The sequence below is a fragment of the Ptiloglossa arizonensis genome, chromosome 2, assembly GCF_051014685.1.
Source record: "Ptiloglossa arizonensis isolate GNS036 chromosome 2, iyPtiAriz1_principal, whole genome shotgun sequence".
Lineage (NCBI taxonomy): Eukaryota > Metazoa > Arthropoda > Insecta > Hymenoptera > Colletidae > Ptiloglossa > Ptiloglossa arizonensis.
The window spans coordinates 14221292-14242239 of record NC_135049.1 but is presented as its reverse complement, the minus strand read 5'-3'; the positions used below and the strand labels follow the sequence as shown (position 1 = coordinate 14242239).

General features: G+C 37.8%; 1 protein-coding gene across 5 annotated transcripts in view; it reads left to right on the top strand.

Annotated features, from left to right (window-relative positions):
- Positions 1-20948, top strand: part of LOC143143504 (uncharacterized) — a 109492-nt gene that overhangs the window by 50082 nt on the left and 38462 nt on the right. The gene's annotated exons all lie outside the window — the stretch shown is intronic.

Here is a 20948-nt window from a genome sequence, read left to right as displayed (position 1 = left end):
TCCTGTGACACGAACCTGTTCCACGACACTTGTAAAAATAATAATAAGAAATACAAGATATCGTGGAAAATCATTTTATTTTTCTTTTCTTTTTTTTTTAACCAGATTGTAACGAAGTGATATATTTTTCAAGTTACATAATTTTGTCCATCGAAGAGAATCGATCATTTTGTCTATCACATTCGACAAAACTGCTTTCAGTGTCTGTTCCAATCGTTGATGCCCTTCTTGTAAAATTCAACAATTTAAAACGTGGAAAAATAAAATGGAACAGTTAATGCGTTTCCTAAATCCTGTTAAACGTTTCCCGCTCTGCACATTGTTCTCAAGGTCTGAAGAAGGAACGATGCTTCATTGGCAAGGTAGTCGCAGAGTATTGTGGATGAGGCAGAATCTCTCAGCTTAAGGGCACTCGTACGTGAGCGCCTTAACAAATACGCGCATTCTTTCACTACCGTAATACCAAATGTTAACGTGGTAGAATGAGAAAATTAAATGGCCCATTAACTGCTTTGGAAATATTTGTGGTGATAATTACGAGAGTGAGTTGAGGAAAAAATTTGGAAAAATTGTGTTCATCGATTATTTCGCGTTACGTTTACAACTATACGATAATAGTATAGAGAAAAGTATTTAATAAATATTGATTTCTGATTTCTGTCTACTAAAATTCTTGAGACAGCTTTCTAGACTCAAGGTTCGTAGAATATAGTAAGACACACGAGTATGCTAGATATTATTATTATATGCATAGTATTATATATTATTATAATATAAATGTAGAACTATAAATGTAGAAATCGTGATGAACATACGATACAAAACTTGATCCTAAACAAACTTAATATGTCGAATGGATGGTGACACAGAGACCGAAAAATGTAAGGTCACGCGTACGTGACAACGGCCGATAACGGTTGACCGGCGAACTCACGTATACGTGACAGCGGCCGTCAACGTGTTAAATTGTAAACTGTGTACGCTATTATCGAGTAATTGCCAGTATGAGGTGGTATATATATTTAGAAAATGAATGTCTACTTTCTCAGGATGATGTGTACACCTTCCGTAGCTAAAGGGTTAAACTCGTAAAGAAAAGCTGAGTGGATTTTCACTTCCATGGGCACCGTGTTCAACCTTTTCGCAGTTTATACCGTACGACACGTAGACAAACCGTAATGCATTAAAGTACACATTTAGTCTATAATTATTTACGAAATAACACGATTATGTTATTACGTCATTATCCTGGTACAAAATTGATGGTAATATAAACATGGATAACCTTTATTTTCCCCTTAATCCAATTTTTAATTAGTCCTTTGAGCCTCGATTATTAATTATGCCTATTTCTATGGATATCTCATAATTTGCATTTAAATTAATATTTTAGCATCTAATATAATGAAATATTTACCATAGAATATTCATATTAAACGAGGTACCACATTGTACAAAATGAATTGCAATTTACGATACTTGATAATTAATTATGATATTTTTTTTATTAATAATAGCGGTTATTGATACGATTTCTTAATAGTTTTCCTCCTTGCAATGCATAATTTATGTGTTTTCCTTCTGGATACAAAATAATTATACATTATATTATATATTATATTATAACCATTATTTATGATCAGATAAAAGTGGTTATCCTTCTATCGTGTTATCAATAAAAATCTCCTATTAATTCCAGCAGAAATATTTTCATTAAACGTGTTTTTATTAAACGCACGTATCTTCATTTATAATAGAAATTTAATAACCCTCAAAATATAGCTTTCACCTTTGCAAACACCATCGTGCCATTTTGAATACCGTATTGTATCTTAGAATAGAAATTTAAAAAGTAATTCTCCACGGTTATACAAACATATAATTATTACATTATAGAGTAAAATGTCAAGCGTTTCCATACGATAGGGGGATAATTTTGTTATTTATAATGTGTGACTGGAGCGGATGTTTAACCCATTGCAATTAAATCTTATTCGAGACTGGCTCGCTCGTCTAAGATCACAATAAGCGCATGCAACTTGTAACCAGACACGAAATCCAAGATGAAACTCAACTCTCGACGTCTTACACTGTATCCAGGTATTTCGTTACCCTGATCTTCGTATACGAGAAGCGGACAAAGTGCATCTGATTGGTCCGCGTGTATAATATCGTATATTATTGTTGTATAATATATCTGGTACTGTATAATTGATTAACGCCATAATTCGACGTATACACAATTTTGCAGATTGCATTGTCTTTAGTACAATTCAAATTTAAACAATCCGTGATACAGTTAAATTTACATTAATATTTCTTAGTTAAACTTACATTAATTTGTTTCGGTTAAATTTACAGTAATTACTTTTAGTTAAATTTACGTTCATCGCTTTCGTACCGAAAATTTCATCATCCAATTTACCAATGCATAAATAGAACGCAGTAATTTCACATTTGTTATTGGTTTCGCCCGAAGCGTTCGCAAAATTAGAAAATCTTATTGTCGCAATCGTGTTTCGAATGTATTTTAAAAAAAAAGAATATTCGTCATTAATTAGGACCTCTCAAGGTACATTCGCAAAGTTGCAAAATTGTATTTGTAAATTAATTTACTTATTACGCAAGTACGAGGAAGGAGATGAAAAATAACAGCGAAAAGTACCAAAGTATAAAAGTCAAAGGATATTCGGTCGTCGAAATCTACATTATTCGAGTCCCCCGTGATACTCGAGGAGGAAAGAATTTCGAAAGAAACGTTCACCGGTAACGGATCGACTGTGAACACGGTAATTTTACGATTTACCATCAAAAGTCGCTCCACGTGTTCCGTTCAAGGTGCCCGCGAAAAGTTTCCGAGTTTCGTCGTCAGAGGCACTCCCGAATACCACGTTCCCGAGAAAGACGTTCACTGTCGTGTATTATTCGTGGAAACGGACCGTTCCGTCGAACGCTCGCCGGGTCTGTCTGTAATTCAGCTTTTACGAGTCCGCATCGTAAACGTGCGATCTAATTCCCGCGGCGTCACGTGTGTTGCACTTTGTTGATGGCTACGACCGCTGAAAGAAAACGGACACGGAAAAGGAGCGGAAAAAATCAAACCGAGCGAAGGGAAACGCGCGGCCCGTACGGAACGGACCGTAAACCGACTTAGCTTTCGTTTAAGCCGCCGTGGGTGGCGGTTTGCCGGATGGGAACCTGTACGGTCTGCCGTTTAATGATGATCTATTTTGGTCGATGGCATTCGAACTCTCGCCTCGTGCTTTGTCAGTCAACAGGAAGCAATAGAATTTAATTTTCTACGGAGCACGTTTCCTCTTCCCGGGACATAGCTAGCCGATTCGATTAAAAATAAGGCACTCGTGAGCGGAAAGTTGAACAGCGAATTCCGCGTTTTACCCGCTTTGCTCGCTGGGAAAGCAACAACTCCCGCCGCCATTAATCGCTATTTGAAAAGCGGGAGGATTTTAGCAAGGAGGAGTTTGCAAATAAAAATCGTGTATAAGACATATTACGATTCGAAAGTTTGGAGAATCAATTTCAGAAATAATTATTTATCGAACAGTTTATGAAAGTGAATATTAAAAATTGTGCGACAATGAGTGGCTACGGTGTGATAAAATGTAACAATGTGGCAAGAAGATATTGGTGTATGGTTATTAATGATTAGGAGGTATGTATTTAGTACGTATGTTGGAAATTTTATGTTGACTATTATTATGTATGTATTGGAAAATTGGAGGTTATGTTTCGAATTTACGAACTTTTTCAACGCAAAATTATTTGTATTGATTTATTAGTCGTTATCGAATCTTATTCGCGATCAATTACTTTCAAAATGTAGACGAACGACACTCGTCGCGTTTGATGGATTTCTTTTTATTAAACAAAGGTATTGATTTAACTTTTGGGACAAGATTTAAGTATAACCGCACGGTTTTAACCTCTCGCTTCAATTATGCAGGGTGCCTTGAAATATGTGGTAAAACTTGAAAGGAGGTGATTTCGCTCGAGAAGGTACGTGGAAAATGTCGAATAACATTTTTAAGACTATTTGGTTTCGGGAAAGTTATTATGTAGCACGCAGTTGATTAGAACTCGATTCAGTGGACCTCATTACGAACGTGTTCATTATGTTTCTACCCAGTATGCAAAGTAATCCATTCCGATTTCTAGTTTCTTTCTTATATTTTCACGACCATAGAAAATCTTCTCAACCGATACATTTTTAATAAGAATCGAATATTACAGGAAGCATTTTTTTTATTCTTATACGACAATGATTCTTAACCTGTATCCGTGGAGTGGACTATATGGTCCAATAATCTGTTGAATTTTCATTTTTCATACTTTTGAATATCGTGACTGTAACTATTCCTGCAAAGGTGGAGAACCACTGCTATACGATATGCTTCTTTTCTTCTTCCGAGAACTCGCGAACCTTTACCGACACGTTCTCGGACCATAGTTTGAGAAACACTGTTCTATTGTATTTAAACATGTTTACGTGGTTCGTTGCTCTCATTCTTTGCCTGTATCTCAACAGATATGTCGTGTCGTAGCTGTTGTTTTGTAATTTAATCGAATTTGTACGTTTGTGCGAATAAATCTTGTAAACATCATTTTTAACAGTCCTGTGCTGTAAAATTAAAACAATTTTTTCGATAAGGAGCAACAATGGATAAACGCACGAAACAATTAGTCGACAATATTTTTAATAGTTTTCTTCCCGTTTAATCAATCTTTCCTTGATCTTAGTCATCTTGAGAAACGTAGTCATTTCTTGACCTTGAAGACGATCGATTGGTTAGCAAGTTAGGTGTGTGAAATACCAATACTTTTTAAGTAACAATAAAATCACTGCACCGCAATGGAGAGCATCGTAAATCAGTTTAATGATTGGATCTATTGTGTGGTTGATAAGACTGGCCAAATTGTTTAACAATCTGGTGTAAATCTAATTGCGAACACATAGCAATCGAAATAAAGTTTTATTAAAACGATTCGATACAATTTAACACTTCAAGTTTGATCTAGATTATTTCTTGAAACAGCGTTGAACAACAATTGAGAAACTACAGGCAGTTTAGGAGAATATATATTTTAAGAAGGAAAGAAGTACAGTTAATTTCCGTGCAGAAATATTTTTATTACAATTTTTTTTCTATAATATGCTGTTTAAATGCTATAATTATTTTAAACAGTGCATTGTAGATCAACAAGTTGACTGTTGCTCTCAATAATTTATAAAATTGTTCAAGATCGACTGTCATATTAAAAGTTGCTAAATCGCACACAAGTTCATTATCAGTTATATTTTACAGTTACAAAGAAGCTTCCTCAAATATTTGAGAATGAAAAATAACAGTAAACTTTTATAGGTTAAACAAAATATATCTGATCATTCATACAGATGTTACTGTATTTTCACGTTTGGCTATTAATTAAAATATTAATGTAACGATTAAAACCGTTTTCATTATTAGTCAATACAAGCAGATTTTTAATACAATTTTTAACTGTCAAATTTTGGTCCTTTTGTATGGAAAAATTTCCAAAAATCTTGCAATAATCTGTGACAAATTATAGGGACAGAAGTATAAATTAAATATCTTTTTATAAATGTATAATGGAACAAAGAAAAGGAAAAGATATAATTGTAGCTAGTTGCAAAGAAAAACAAAATTTCAACAAAATATTAAACGCAATAGTTGTACAAATTTTAATAATCTTCGAAACATTTTTCACGTAAAAAAGAAAGAGAGAAAGTAAGTTGTATAAATAATTTATAACATATTGATTTTTTCATTTATTATAGCAAAGCATGTTCAATGGATGTGTACCTTTGTAAAAATAATTGTTTGTGTTCTGCCAACACGTTTAACATGCAAGATAAATGTATTTCATAACCCTTTTATCATAATGAAGCATATCGTAAGAGGAATGCATCGAGTGTCGATCGAAACATTTATTTTGTTTAACATTCCGCTGTATGGAAACGAACATTAATTGCTTTACGTTGACAGTGGCGCCCTCTACCAGTATGCAAAATGCTTTTCTTTTGATCGAATACTCGCATGATCTATCACCAATAACGCAATTACTATTTTTACACTAATACACTTCAATCTTAATCGTTTATAACCGTTGTAAACTTCTCTATCGAGCACTTTCATCGTTTAGTCCATTTACTTCCCCATTAATAAATATTTAACGCGACGCTCGCCGGTTAATTTAATAATCGAGTAACAAAGACACCGAACCGAATAAACTTTAGAAACAACGTTTACCAAAAGCCGTTAAAAAGCTACTAAATTGAACTAACATCGCGAAAAATAATTAACACGGTAATAATAAATTCCACGCGGAGATAACATTTATTTCAAGATAATTGAACACTTTTAAAATTACGAAACTCTTTCGTAAAAGGTGTGACGCAAACGCCCGATAGGAGGTTCTTGAATTTTTAACAATTACACGATAAACTAGAAATCCGAATCGTTTGAGTTGTTCTCGAGAATAAACACGTGGCAGCCGAGGATTTACAAAATTCTCGATAAAAATCGAAAGGCGGTGGCGATCTCGCAGGTGTTCTTTCTTCGATAGATCGATAAAGATTCAATAAGAAACGTCCGATTTCTTGGATAGAAAGCGAAACCCACTTCCTTGCGTTCTACATACGTGCGTGGCAACGCTTCTGCTAATTGAATTTCGCTGCACACGATGAATGTTCACGGGGTGTACCCGCCGTGGCAAATTTTTAATTCGCGGAATTCGACTCCGTTGACGTGAAAGTTCAACATGGGCCTGGCACGTTCATAGTTCGTCGACCTCGATCAAAGGAAACTGGCTGCGTGGGCTTGTCTCTCCCGCCGTTGTGTTCGTACGCGCTTACTTAACGAGCATGGAAAATTCTAGCGTGACCGAAAACGTTCGATTCGGTCCCCTTCGCTGGCGGCTCTGCCCGAATTCGTGTCAAGATGCTGTTCGTTCGAAATGAGTTCGAACCGTGCCGCCGTGAAATACGTACTTTCGTATTTCTTAAGAAATTAAATTTATTAGGTGTACAGTGGTGTTTTTCTTTCGACATACGAGTCGATTCGACCAGTTTCGTATCAATGCAACGTTTTCGATTGGTTCGAGTCCTCTATACAATGTTTGTTCCTATTCTTTCTTCTTTAATATCGATTGAAAAATTACAATGTTGCGAATAGTAGAAGAGAAGAAAATTTTCGATTGATTTAAGTAATTATCCAAGAGGGGTTTTTTAATCAAAAATTTCTTGCTTTCTTGTGTGTTCGATGCAAGCAATACGTAGACAGTTGAATAATAAAAAATAGACAGAAGATACGAAATTGAATTGTATCTTATTTTTTTGTACGTTACCGTTCTTTCTTCTCGTGGAAAAATTGTACAAATTTTGATATCGAGATTCTAATGTGTGGATAAAAGGGTGTCGCGGTGTGTGCGCAAAATTGTTGATAAATCTTTCGATTCGACCAAGAGAAACGGTCTTGATGACGGTTAGAATTAATATTGCGCGATGGAAATTAGCTCGAGTTCGAAAACGTTGTATTAACTCGTTGACTCGCGCGAACGAACTTGTGAGTCTCGACGTCGCATATCTTTTTATCGTGCGTGTACGCAGACTGTAAACAGTTGCACGTGTTGTTCGAGAAAACGTAAGTTACGAAATATATCGCACCTCGAGCGACTATAGCACTTGTACATTCAGAATACAAATTGTAAATCTTTTTCTTCCATTTATCATCTCCACCTACATGTTCCTTAATCGTATTTTCTAGGACATGACGTCACACACACACACACGTACGTACGTCTACACGTACTTTTTTCCGTCTTTATTTTCCAAGGACACAAAGCACAAGAAAATATTCAGTTACTTGTCTTCGAATGTATTTAAATCGCACAAGGAAAGGTATAGCAAGTGAGTGTAACAATTTTGTACTTGCAAAAGTAGAATAATAATAAAACTATATACGTATTATATTCAAATACGAATATCCTTTTTCTTTATATTTTTAGAGAATTCTGATAGAGAGTGCTCTTTAGAATATAGATTTCATTTCTTAATTCTTAGATGCACGTAAAAGGAGTCTCTCAAAAGCAGAAAATTGATACGAAAAATGATTTTGAGATTGTTTCTTAAAATTGAACCGTAGTTGAAAAATGTACAATTTTCTTCATTGTAAAATCCAGGAATGTAGACAAAGAGGAATCGATCAGTTTGACTTCTCAGAGCTTTGTATGTTGAGTTATAAATACAGAATGACCTGTTTAAATGGGAACACCTTATACATCTTCGTCACTTATTGATATATGCAACATTGTAATTGATGCACATTCTAGTGCATCTTCAGTAATTTAGTTCATATCTTCCAATGTTGTAGGTTTTTATGGTAAACAATATTGGGTAAAATTTATATTCAAAGTTGCTCTTGCAATTTTTAAATAACCTCAAGCTACACGATTTCTCGAATATTCGGTTGGATATCTTTAAAAGTTGTGGTAGAATTTGGCGGATATTTTTGTCTCTCGAGTCTTCCTTGAATAAAATAAGGTTTTATGGTTCTCAATGACGCACTTTCACGTGAAACGTTTCGTAATCATTGATTTTTGTTTTTCCACTTCGCTTATCGTTAGCCATATAGAGTCTTCGACAGTAAATATCTTGATATTAGACGATCGAAATGGTACATTGTTATGGATCGTTGAATTTGTCTTTTTATTCTCTACGAAGCTGCAAAGAGAAGTATATAATTTTGTTTCTATCGCTATGTTTGCGATATATTCTTACTTTTTCTAAAATAATTTTCTTCACACATTAATAAACAATGGAAATATTTAGGTATTGTCGTATTAATGGTTCGTTCTGTTTATGAACATGTGTAAATACAGTTTATTGCGTTGGTCTTCCATCCATATTTTTTATTACAATTAATATCGTTACAAAATTTCTGCAAACATAAACAAAAATAATATATTATACATTGAATTTTCGGTTATTATTACCACGAATTACGTTCCACTCTGTATATTGCTTCCATTATAACTAAAAAAATCATAAAACTTCCTTTTCTATGTTTCTCCATCTACAGAAACATTACATTTATAATTTTTATATATATATTTTTTTCATGTAGCCAGCAAGTGCGCACACATTACAGTTTATGTTATGGAAATTCAAAATACGGTTATATTGCAATATTTATTATCCAAGAAATGCAAATAAATATTTTGTATTATATTCTCTTTGAAAGATTTCAAAGTGTAAACAAAATCTTGTGTCTGTGACAGGGCTCAAACAATAAAAGGCTATATCTCGAATAAATATACAAAAGAATTTATTTTCAATACATCATTATATATTGAAAACATCACGAAGACTTTGTTTTGGCGAGAATGATAAAGAATTGATGAATAATATACGATAAAAGTAGAATTATCTTAAATTAAGAATGAAAAACAATGTACAAGTTTCAAAATAGAATTAACTGTACCGTGCCATTCCGAAAGTTTCCAAACTCAATGACTCAGGATTAATAACAAAAAACATACATCTTTTTCTTTCTTTCTTTTTTTTTTTTTTTTTTTTTTTTTGTGTGAAGTCTCTAAGATTTATAAGACCTAACCCAGACACGCAGCGATAAACCAAGTAGTGTCGCTCACAATCACGTGGTTTTGTTTACACGAAGTCTACGAATAAATATTATGACTATTAGCCTGTAATCCAAACGGAAACTTTAAAGTACAATTTCAAATCTCGTCGAGCACTCGTGACCCACAATTTCATCTATTTGTTGAAGACCAAAGCGATCTATTGTTTCTCGTCGTAAAACTCGAGCCGTGATTTTTGAAACAAGCTGTACGTGGTTATGCACAAACTGTGCGAATTCTCGTCTACGCTTTCGTTGTTCCTCCCCGGGATCGTTACTTTCCACCGATTTTTCGCGCTCTCCGTGAAACCATGAAAACCGAGCGAATCAGGTTTTGGAAAGTTACACCCACCCTTCATTGTACACCTGCGAGGGAGCGCTCGTGCCCGCGGAGGAGAACCATAGCCGGATAAGCGTGGTGAAATCGTCGAAAGGACGGAGAAGGGAGCCCTAGAAAAAGGCGCTGTCTCGGTGTGAACCGCGCCGAGAGGCTGCCGTTGCACGATGCACACGCAGCCAGTGGCGTAACACCACTCGCCTCGAGTATCAACACAAAATCGCGAATTTATTCTCACCGTTTATTACCAAAACGCGCGGGAAACGCGTTCCACGTCTCACCGCGAACGACCATTTTTACTAATTAAATAATACGTATTAAAAAGAACGTATTAAGTTTGAGAACGATCGTTTTAACAAGTATAGTTGTTTTAGCTGTAATTTCGGGTCCTTAGAACTGTCCGAAAAAAATACTTATTCGAACAGGAAGAATTTTTTTAATATGTCCTAAATTGAGAATTAACGGGAAAAATGTATAATGTACAATGAAACCAAAGGTGGTTATTAATAATAATGGTAGATGTAATTTAACAAACGAAACGATATGTTCGAGAATTTTTAAATAAAATTGACTGTAATGGGTAAATTCACGTAATAAATGTGTATAGTTGTATTGGTAATGGAACTTAAACTCTTCTTACCGAAAAGGGGAAATAGTAATTGATTAAAGTAAATATTGAAAATTCGAGGACAGTTGCAAAAATGAGGTTAATTACTAAAAGTAAGAAATGAACTTGCTAAGGTAATTGGGAATAGAACCATTTTTTATGAAGTTTTTGCAAGGAAATACAAATTATAAGTTTAAATATAGTAACGGAGGAATAATTGCTTCTTTGTATGTACAATTTTCCTTGGATAACATTTATTTGGAAAAAAAAACTTAATTTTCGAAATGGACTGGTAAAATCGTTTAGTGAAACATTTAAGTTTTTGATTGCAAAGGCACTCTTTCGTATTGACGTCATTTGGCGATGAATCTCACCGGTTACTTGAATGACTTGAAATCATGTTTTACGTTGTTGGTCTATCCATACAGGTTTTGAGCCTTAACTTTAGTTATATTCACAGGAGGTTCCAGCTGTTACACATTTACGTTTTAATTGCCGCTCTCCTCGTTTCCCGTGTTTCAAGGAGCGGATAGTTTCGTGGTGTTTCGAAATAAAGTTTGCGCCTTGTAACACCGCGAAAAATTTCCCTCGCCGGTGTAATTAAATTCTGCGTTTGAAATGTTGTTGTTACGCCAGTCATTGTAATTACGCTACGATACAATCGTCGAGTGGGAGTTTGTATTTCATCTTTGCCACGACAAAATTATCAAACACTTCAACGAGGCAACGATACAATAATTTTTCACAAAAATCATTCTTCGACTTACAAACATTACTTTTCAATTTACAATTATTAATATTCGTTACTTTAACTCTATCAGAATACTAAATAAACACAATGTGGTTTGAACTACATTTTCACGCAAAGCTTAACCGTTAGGAAATACATCTCCAAAACTAGCGAATCTTTTTCAAATTTTCTTGTATCGTCAAAATTGTTCTTCAATTCTCTGCATTTTCATTTCTCCGTACACGTTTAACCTTACTATTATTTATTCTTCGATATTTTTCATATTCAACGTCGCTTTACGTTATTATTTTTATTTATTTCACGATATCCTCCGGTTAACGTTATTTTTTTATAAGCGTTACGGCTATTGGTTCACAAAAGAAGGAGAAGAGGAACCCACAAACCGAACAATAGTTCTGGCGCAAAGAGTTAATGTTTCATACAATGTATAAAGAACGTAAGAAAAGAGAGGGAGTTTCTTCACGCGTCTTTTGAAATATCTACACCTGCAATCATTCCGTATGGAAGTTACGCCAATGGGTTCTCCACCTCTCCCTCCACCCTCCATCCATACACACCTCTCTGTCCCACTCTCTCTCGCGCGCGTTTTTTCTTCTCTCGCATTTTTCTCCTCGTCTCTACGAAAGAGAAAGAGAGAGAGAGAGAGAGAGAGAGAGAGAGAGAGAGAGAGAGAGAGAAGAGCACACATTGTCATTTCTCGCTACCCCTTCCTCCTAGCCCTCTTCTTCTTCCTCTTCTACCTCTTGGTCCGTCTACGCTCAAGAAGGAACCCTTCTTCAGCGCCAGCAAGAACTCTCGAAGCTCAAAGGCTCACGCCGCGGTGTGCGCAATATATTTTTGCACATACGGTTTCCTCTCGGCACTCTCGTCTTCCGCTAGTCTGCGGTCCGTCTCTTCTGGGTTTGCACGCGCGTACAATTTTCCGTTTTATAATTTGCACGCTTTCGCCTCGTCGTTGTTTTCAACTCGTGTGAATTTGATTCGTAATAATGATTAATCACTTCGTACGAAATTTATACATTTCGTACCACGTCATCACCGAGAATATATAACTATTCACGATTCGAAATAAAGATAGAACGAATGTAAACAAACGGATCGTCACATGATTGGATTGTCATTGGTTCGTTCTAGAGGCCATGCTTCACCGGCCAGAAGTGTAGTCGAAGTCCGCATCAGAGTTGGTAAAATATTTCTTTCAATCGTGATTATCTTAATTGTGGTTAGGAATCTTTTAAATTTCGAGTACGAACGAGTCGACGATTGTTAACATTGTTACGCGTGTGTATACGCATGAATATATAAGAAATAAAACAGGGAGTACGTAAATGCTTGAGAAGCGTACTAGAATTACAAATACTGTTATTAAAACCTAACCTCTGTCTGCATTTTACACACGCGTACGCGCATGCGCGCAGAGAGAGAGAGAGAGAGAGAGAGAAAGAGCTGTCAAGCTTGGACCGAGCTGTGACAACTTCTCATCAGGTAGGTATGTGAAATTTGATCGCGGTTAATCTTTCCGGTTCGCGAGCGTTCGAGTAGATCGGGAATCAGAATGAGATACAGTCGACATGGCGCGAGTAGTTCCAGGAAATAGTGGGGATAACATTGTAGCAACTTCTTACGTAAAAAAAACTCGCGACAAGTCAAGGTATACCGTGCATATTTTTCCGTGTAAAATGCCAAACGTAATGTACTAGTAAATACGGAATGTCTCGGTTTCAAAGCGTTTAGCTCCCAAATTGCGATAAACACGGTCTTTCTCTCTGTTCCCGTTTGTCTCTTTTTCTCACGTGGTTAACGCGTATCGAGCACGATTCAACGACACGACTTGGCTTTCTCCACGACGCGACGTAAGGAAGCACGAACAACAAACGTCGTGGAGGAATATAGGCGCGGTGGAGTTGTAATACCGACTACCGTTACTTCTTATTCTTCTCGCTCCTTTCTCTCCTCTTCTCCACCGTCCGCCTAACGATCTCTTTTATGACCTGCTCGACGCCTTCAGTGTCGAACGTTTCTACGACGTTCGACCGTCTCCTTGTTTTCGGTCTTCTCACTCGCGCGTCAGTCACATTGGAAAGAGTGAAACGTTCTAGGAATTCCCAGTCGATTTTTGCCCGTCGCCAGGTATGCTCTTTGAAACACTCGATTGCCGACGAAAATTCAAGTAGCCTCGTATCTTAACCGGCAAAAAATTCGACGAATACACTGACACGTTCGATGCTATTTCTATAAGTATGCGCGTGCACACGCGGGCAACCAACTTGAAACTGATAATTGCAAATATTTCTGGTGATACGGACAAAATTCGAGGAAGTACACGCGATAAAAGTGATTCGTTCTCGAAATTATAACTTTTCAAATTTCAAGGTCGCTTGCGCTATTACTTTCCGACTTGCGAGAAAGAAGAGCGATCGAGACAAATTTCGAAATAAGTTTTCTCGCGGGGAACACGTTTTCAAATTCCTTGATCACTTTTTTGACTATAAAAAAGTTCAATATACGTATTTCAATGAAACTAGTATATTTCAGTTTTATATTATCATCTCAGGACCTGCGTAGATTTTGAACAATATCGATCCACGGATAACAATTTTTCGTAGTGTTTTATTTTTCCAATACATATTTCTTATTTGTACAAATTAAAAAAAAAAAAAAATGAAGTAGGCAAATACAAGTTCGATATTATTTTACGATGAAAACAGTTCAAACAAATAATCGTTTAAACTGTGTGTTTAATTTCAATAAGTATTAGAGTAATATCCACGTGTACAATTCGTCACTGGCACGAGTATAATTTCCGGTGTCTCTGTTCGAAATAACTTAATCCGACACGGTACGGGTCTCCTCCCGCGAGCGCACGAGAGTGCTCGGTCGTTCGGTTGATTCAGTAACGTCGTAAGAATCGAAGATCGGTATTGGACGGAACAGAAGTTGGCATCGCGTCAGCCGTCTGGATACATCGCTGTCGCACACTGTACGTGCAAATGTCTCCTTCAACCTTTCATTCTCGTCCGGGCTGCGTATCTGCATTAAAATAACGGCACCTCGGCTACGACACAGACGGCAGTCGCCTAACGTGACTCTACGGCTTCGACCTCGAACCCACGCGGCCTCGTAGCCGATGGCCTGCCTTCTCTCGCGCTCGCATTAGAATAGGAGAGCAGATAACGCGTGAATTATTGCCGCGATTGCATTCGTATCGATCCCCGTGCGTCTCGTCCTGTCTCCCCCCCACCCACTGTTAAACGTCCGGGTCCGAAAGCTGGTGAAAAAAGATTCCGTGCGTCCGCTTCCTCGCTTCTCTCTGTTCTCCTCGCGTGCTTAGTGTGCCAAGGAACTTTCTACGGGCGTGGAAGACGTTCTGTGAACGATAATAATAGACCCGGCGCGTGTGTATTGTAATAACCGATGTTGATAACCTTCGTTACGGAGCAGAGCGTAAATAACAGAAGTACACTATTGCCGTTGCTTGACATTGCCTGCGAGGTTTTGAACCTGAAAGTTCATTTGTACCGCGCGACACTCCAAATCTCTTGGCTTTTACAGCGCGAAGATCCTCGAGTTTTACAAAATCGTATTACCGAATAGATTTAGAAGTTTTTAACCTCTGAATTGTCAAGTGTGTTACTTTCATTGGATCGGACTGTGTACAATGAGAAATAATTAATTAATTTCAATCGATAAATAGAGATATTTGTCGTCATTTATATTAGATATTGTGTTTACTAATATTTTTTTCTCGGGTATTCGAGATTTGGATAACATTTAAATTTGCAAACCGTGAAATAAGTTTGTATTGTACTCTTTGGACAGTAGTTTGTACTTTTTGTGAATTTCACTGACCAACTGCTGGACCAAACCTCTACGGAATTGAACTATCTAAGCCGTACAGTCTTTCTCTCCGAGCCTAATATTTCAAAATGGCCGCTGCCCGTGAATCAGCTAGTATGACAAATGTGGCTCCATTTCATCGCGCATAAAAAACTAAAATACACGAAAGTTCCTGTTTGGAACATAATTTAGGGTTAGAATTACCGAACCAGGATTCGAGGCTGAATATTTCGTTTGTTGAACGATTGGTATAATCAGTTGAATCATCTAGACCTAGTATTGGAAAATAACTGCCAACTACAACAATATATCATGTTCTATACAACTCAGGAGCAATTATTCAACCATGTTTTCCTTACATTAATACCGGAAGAAGGTTTAATTTATTATAGTTGAAGAAGCACATTTCACGAACAAAGTCATGTACGCGTTATACATCTAAGGTCGATGTTAATGTAATTTATAAACTGCTAGTTGCGTCGTTTCTTATCTTAAATAGACATGGTCATTGAGTAATGATGGTTCGACTGCATTTCATTGTTGGGAAAATTACTTCAGGATAAAGCTTTTTACGAATCGTAAGAGACATTTCATTTGAATCATTAAAGATAACTTATGAAAGCGTTTCGTACTGATAAGGTATTAAAATATTTTAATTTTTTGTTGTAAAACCAGAATCTATTATTATAATAGTTTACTTCTGTGTATTGTTAATTATTTGAACTCGATTGAAAAATGTTCAATTTATACGAGAAACTAAAGCTTCTTAAGACTTCGAAACAGATAATGTTTCGTAAAGTAGCAAACAAATGCGAAGAATGCAAAGAATGCGTTCATAATGGATAAATAGAATGAAATAAAATGAAAAAAGTGTGGTACGATCATAAAGCATATATGTGTGTAATGACAAGATAGAACAGGTATAATTTCTTTTACTTTTTCCTAATAAGTTATACATTTTATACGAGGAAAAAATATAATTTTCATTAGAATTTTATAATTGCGCGTAAATGACTAGTATATTCGCGATTGAAATACGTTTTTCTCTTCTCTAAGTTTTTGATCTTAAATCGATCCCTTTGCACGTGTATCTAATAATATTTTCGTTAACAAACAATTAAATCGTGCTACAAAAGACATCACAGATTATCGCGGTTAGATAACGTAGATTATCGTTGATTATCTAATCGTTCGTTAAAACAATCTGTTACTATCGCTAAACGTCATACCGTATCAGCACGAGTAAAACAATTGAAAGATACCTCACACAACGGTCGCGTAAATTCGCCGTATTGTAACTACACAATTTCGTTCGCGCTTCTCGCATCCGCTGGCCTTTCGTTCTATCCCCACCCCTATTTCGTCTACTCGTCTACTCGTGGGCTCTCTGTCCTTCTCTTTTTCTTGCACCTGGATCACGTTGCATTGTTCGCTCGGGCAGCGGATATACAGGAGGAGAACCCCGAAAGAGAGAAGATCCAGAAGAAAAGGAGCAAGAAGGAAGAAGCCGTTGGACGAAGAAAAAGGAATGGTGGGGGTAGGGTAGTCGCGAGGAGAGAAAGAGAGAGGAAAGTAAGGACAAAGATAGACAGGAAAGAGAGAAAAAGCAGAAAGAGCATGGGGGCTAGAGAGGTAGGTGTTTTTCTTTCAAAGGGGACTTTGCACGCTCGTCTTCTTGACAGTGGCACGACGCCGTGTAGGAATCGGCCCGCGCACGCTTCTAGAGAGGGGGACAAACGAGTTGTCAGTATCCCGAGAGAGTTGGGGTCGCGGTAGAGGGAAAAAGCGCGGAGCGGTAAGCCGTTAGGGGGAGCGGAACGAAGCGGGTAGACGGGGATAAGGGAGGGGAGTCTCGGACACGACACGAGGAAGGATAGAATCGAGTCGAGTCGCGGCGGAGTTCCCGGCAGGAGGAGAAGGGCGTCAGCTGCGTAGAGGTAGCTGTGGCGGGTTAGGGGGCAAGGGAAGCGGTTGGAACGAGGAGAGCTGAGTCATAGCGCTGTTGCCACGTCCTCGCCGGCCTCGTTGAGGCGTCCCAACGCTGCTGCTTGCGACGTTTGCGGCTTGTGTCAGTGTCGTCTGCCTAGAATGGTACTGTTCGGAGAGACTTTTCGTGCCTTTTACACGTATCTCGAGCAGACGCGGCACTCCTCAATTTCGAAGAATTTATGCTCAAGCAAACGAAATTTGCACACCGATCGTGCTATCTTTGATTCGCGTATATTCTCATCGACTGGACCACTAACATTTTTAATATATCTTCCACAGAATTTGATTTATCCAAATCGTTGGTGATACTATTCTAAGGAAAACGTCTTCGTGGCGTGTTTACTCAGTTATTTGCATATAGTCGCGAAAGAATAAATATTTCTTGAAGAATAAAGACGAGTTGGAAGCAACAAAGGAACGATTGAAGATTCGGAACAAGTTCGTATTATCATTCGTTAGACGAATGCCTATTCATTTTCTAACCTTCCAGGGAGATTTCCAGAGTAACTAATGTCCTCGTAGCACGATACAGCTTTTTTTTTTTTATTCGATTTCGCGAGAGCCATGACGGAATCACGCGGGGGCAAGAGGGGAACGGGAAAAAGTCGAGGAACAAAAGCCTTCTTTCTTTGTTGTTATCCCGTAGTGCTCGTTCTGCATTGTGTTCCTTTTTATTCGTGCTGTTCTTCGCGGAATCGTAGAACCTCTATGTATTGTTAAGGTTAAATCGACACACTCACAGGGCTTGGAATTCCGAGATCTGGAGAAATATAAAGAATCCTACCCGTAAACCTGGTTTTCTATCACAGCATTTAAACTTCCTACGCTAGGTTGCACGTACATTTATAAAGTTTTTATTTGTTACTCGTAGATAAGTACAGCGTGCAACGTCTTGACAACTGTAGAACTAGAATTATGTGGCGTGTATATCACAAAAATTTTGAGTTACTTCGTTTATATAACGTAGAACACTCGCACTAAATTTCTACGATGAAAGTTTGATCGACGGATTTTACAATACGCTTCCGCAATTACGAAAATTGTTCGCATCCATTTCTTTTTTTTTCTTCTTGCAGAATATCGTGAATAGTTGAAGAGTAAAGTAAATTGGTGTATATTATGTGTGACACGTTAATTGATTTGTAGTTGTAGAGAATTTTTTCCGTCTCTCTTTCTCGCTTTCATTCTCACACATACACACAGCCTAGAAACTCTTAACCGTGGGACGATGTATTGATTTCCTGTACGTCTCCCATTTCAAACGTGCAAAGACAAACGATCGTCAAAGTAGATGCCATCACGGTGGGTCATGAGACTCAATTTCTCAAAGGAACTTCGTTTTAATACGTGCCACAGACACGTGACGAAACACTTTTAAGCCTATAAATGACTATTTTCATTCCACTCGGTAACAGAAGAGAGATTGATGCCGAAAAATTCACTATTGTATAAAACGTGAAACGTTTACGTTATTCCTATTAAAAATAATGGTGGTGCAACAGAATTCTAAAAGCGAATCACTTAAAGATTGAAACATAAAAACGAAGAACATCACACACTCCAAGTACTCTACAGAAGTACCACTGTATTCTCTCAACACAACGAATATGTATCCAGTTCGTAGACCTGCTCGAATATTTTCAAGCGAGTCGGATACGGATGGATTATGTGTCGTTTTGCAGCATGTATACTTGCGTGATGATTACGCCTCCGTGTCTAAAGACCGCGTTACGGCATTTGATACCAGAGTTTTTCTTGCAACAAAATCAAACTCTGACCTAGAGACTTGAAATTTATGAAAAGTCATGCTAATGTTTTCACATAAAGCAAAACTCGCTGTACTTCGTAGAGAGAAACGAAGGAATTGAGCCTGGGAGCGAGTCTGCCGAAGTAAAATTCCTCGACAAGCAGCAAGCAGGGATTCTGGAGGGGAATGGGTACGGTTTGTGGCTCGCTCGCCAGCCAGCCAGCCAGCCAGCCACCGTGGCACTTGGCTCTCCCCCCTCCTATGGCCTTCTATCTTATTTCTTCTCCTCTCGTCACTCCCTTCTCACCCGCTTTCACTCATGTGTGCCACAGAAAAGGACGTTTGCCGTAGTGTGCGAGACTTTTCAGGGCTTCGGCTGTATGCGCCTGTGCGCGCATTTCATGCGAGGATGTGTGTAGGAGAAGAAAACAAGAGGGAGACCGAACGAACTGGGTGGGATGGGAACTTTTGCGGCCACAACGCACAGAGCGCGATCGGTTGTCTTTCGTAAAATGTCACGTAGAATAACGTCTGCTAGGATAACCATTGCGAATTAATATCAATCCTCTCGTATTCACTGCGTCATTTTTCACTTTATTTAATATCATTGTCACGCATAAACAGCGATTTCATCGTCTAGTATTATTAACGAAGAAACGAAATTTCGAAATAGCACTCCACACATCACACGTTAATACCCGTGGAAAAATTTGTACTATCAGTCGCTATCATATTTACGAACAATAAACGCGCGAAATGTGGAATGGGAATGATTACGGAAGTCGCGTATAAACGGCACATCGCTGCTGCGGCTGCCATTTCGTGAGAACAATCTTCCAGAGGATGTGTATGTTGCAATATTATAACTTATTCGTTTCTCTTCCACGACTCCGTTTGTAGTGAAACCGAGATAACTCCGTAAAGTAGTTCTCGTCGAGTTGGAGACCATTCTAGAATAATTCTTGAAATACAGTAACATTTTCGTTACGGATGATCCAACCTGTTCTGACACGTTGAATAAATTTTCAAAATGTCCAAGCGAAACAAAGTGCAACGAGAAAGATAAAAACCCGTTATACAAAGCTTTGCGCGCCCCTTTCTCGCCATCGAATCACACGGCATATGGAAGAGGGACCACGCCCCATTCGAAACGATCCGACATTTCACGATACAAAAAATGCTCGAGCATCGTGATAAATTAGTATCCTCCCGTATTTTCGCTTTACGAATTAAATCCACCGTTCCTTGATTTCGTAACGGCCTAGTAAGTACTTTGTGCAGTTAATCCAAGCGAACTATAGTCCAAGGTGCCGCCCAATTCTCGTGCATTCTCTAACGCGTTATACTGACGCCTGTGAGCGTGAAGAACAAACAACGGATTATTGTGATGCATTTTTCGTTGATATAGTATAAGCTGCGTGTATGATCCGGGAGAAAAACAAAGGATTTCTTCGGAAGAACGCACAAGGAAATACGTGCGACTCACGCGAGATTAGACGAACAACTCCCCGAGATACTCCGAAACCGTTGGAGTCTTTGCGCTTGCGCGTAATATTCTTCTCTCGATCGACCTATCAAGATGCTTGACTCCCCACTCCCTACCGCTTACCCTACCTCACCTAGTAAGCCCCGTTTCTACTACTGTCGAGCTTTCTGTACACAGGGTGTGCCAGAAACAACTTTGGCTCTTTGTTTTCTTTAATTTCGTCGAAATTCAATATCTCAGTTTTCTATAGGGTGAAAACAAGACGCGCTTTCTTTAAGTATACTGATTTCAAGTTGCAGCTGAGCAAAAATATAAGGCGTACACAGTTCCATTCTTCAAAATAAGCATATCCATCTGCTATACCCGTTGAAAAAGTAATTCAATCCCAAGAATTGTTCGTTGCGGTTGTACCAGTAACTCCAGCCGTAGAGACTAAATTATACTGAATTCTGGTGTAGGAGTATCGTAAATTTAGTCGCAGAAATTCAAAATTTCTTCAAATTTTCAAACATTTTCG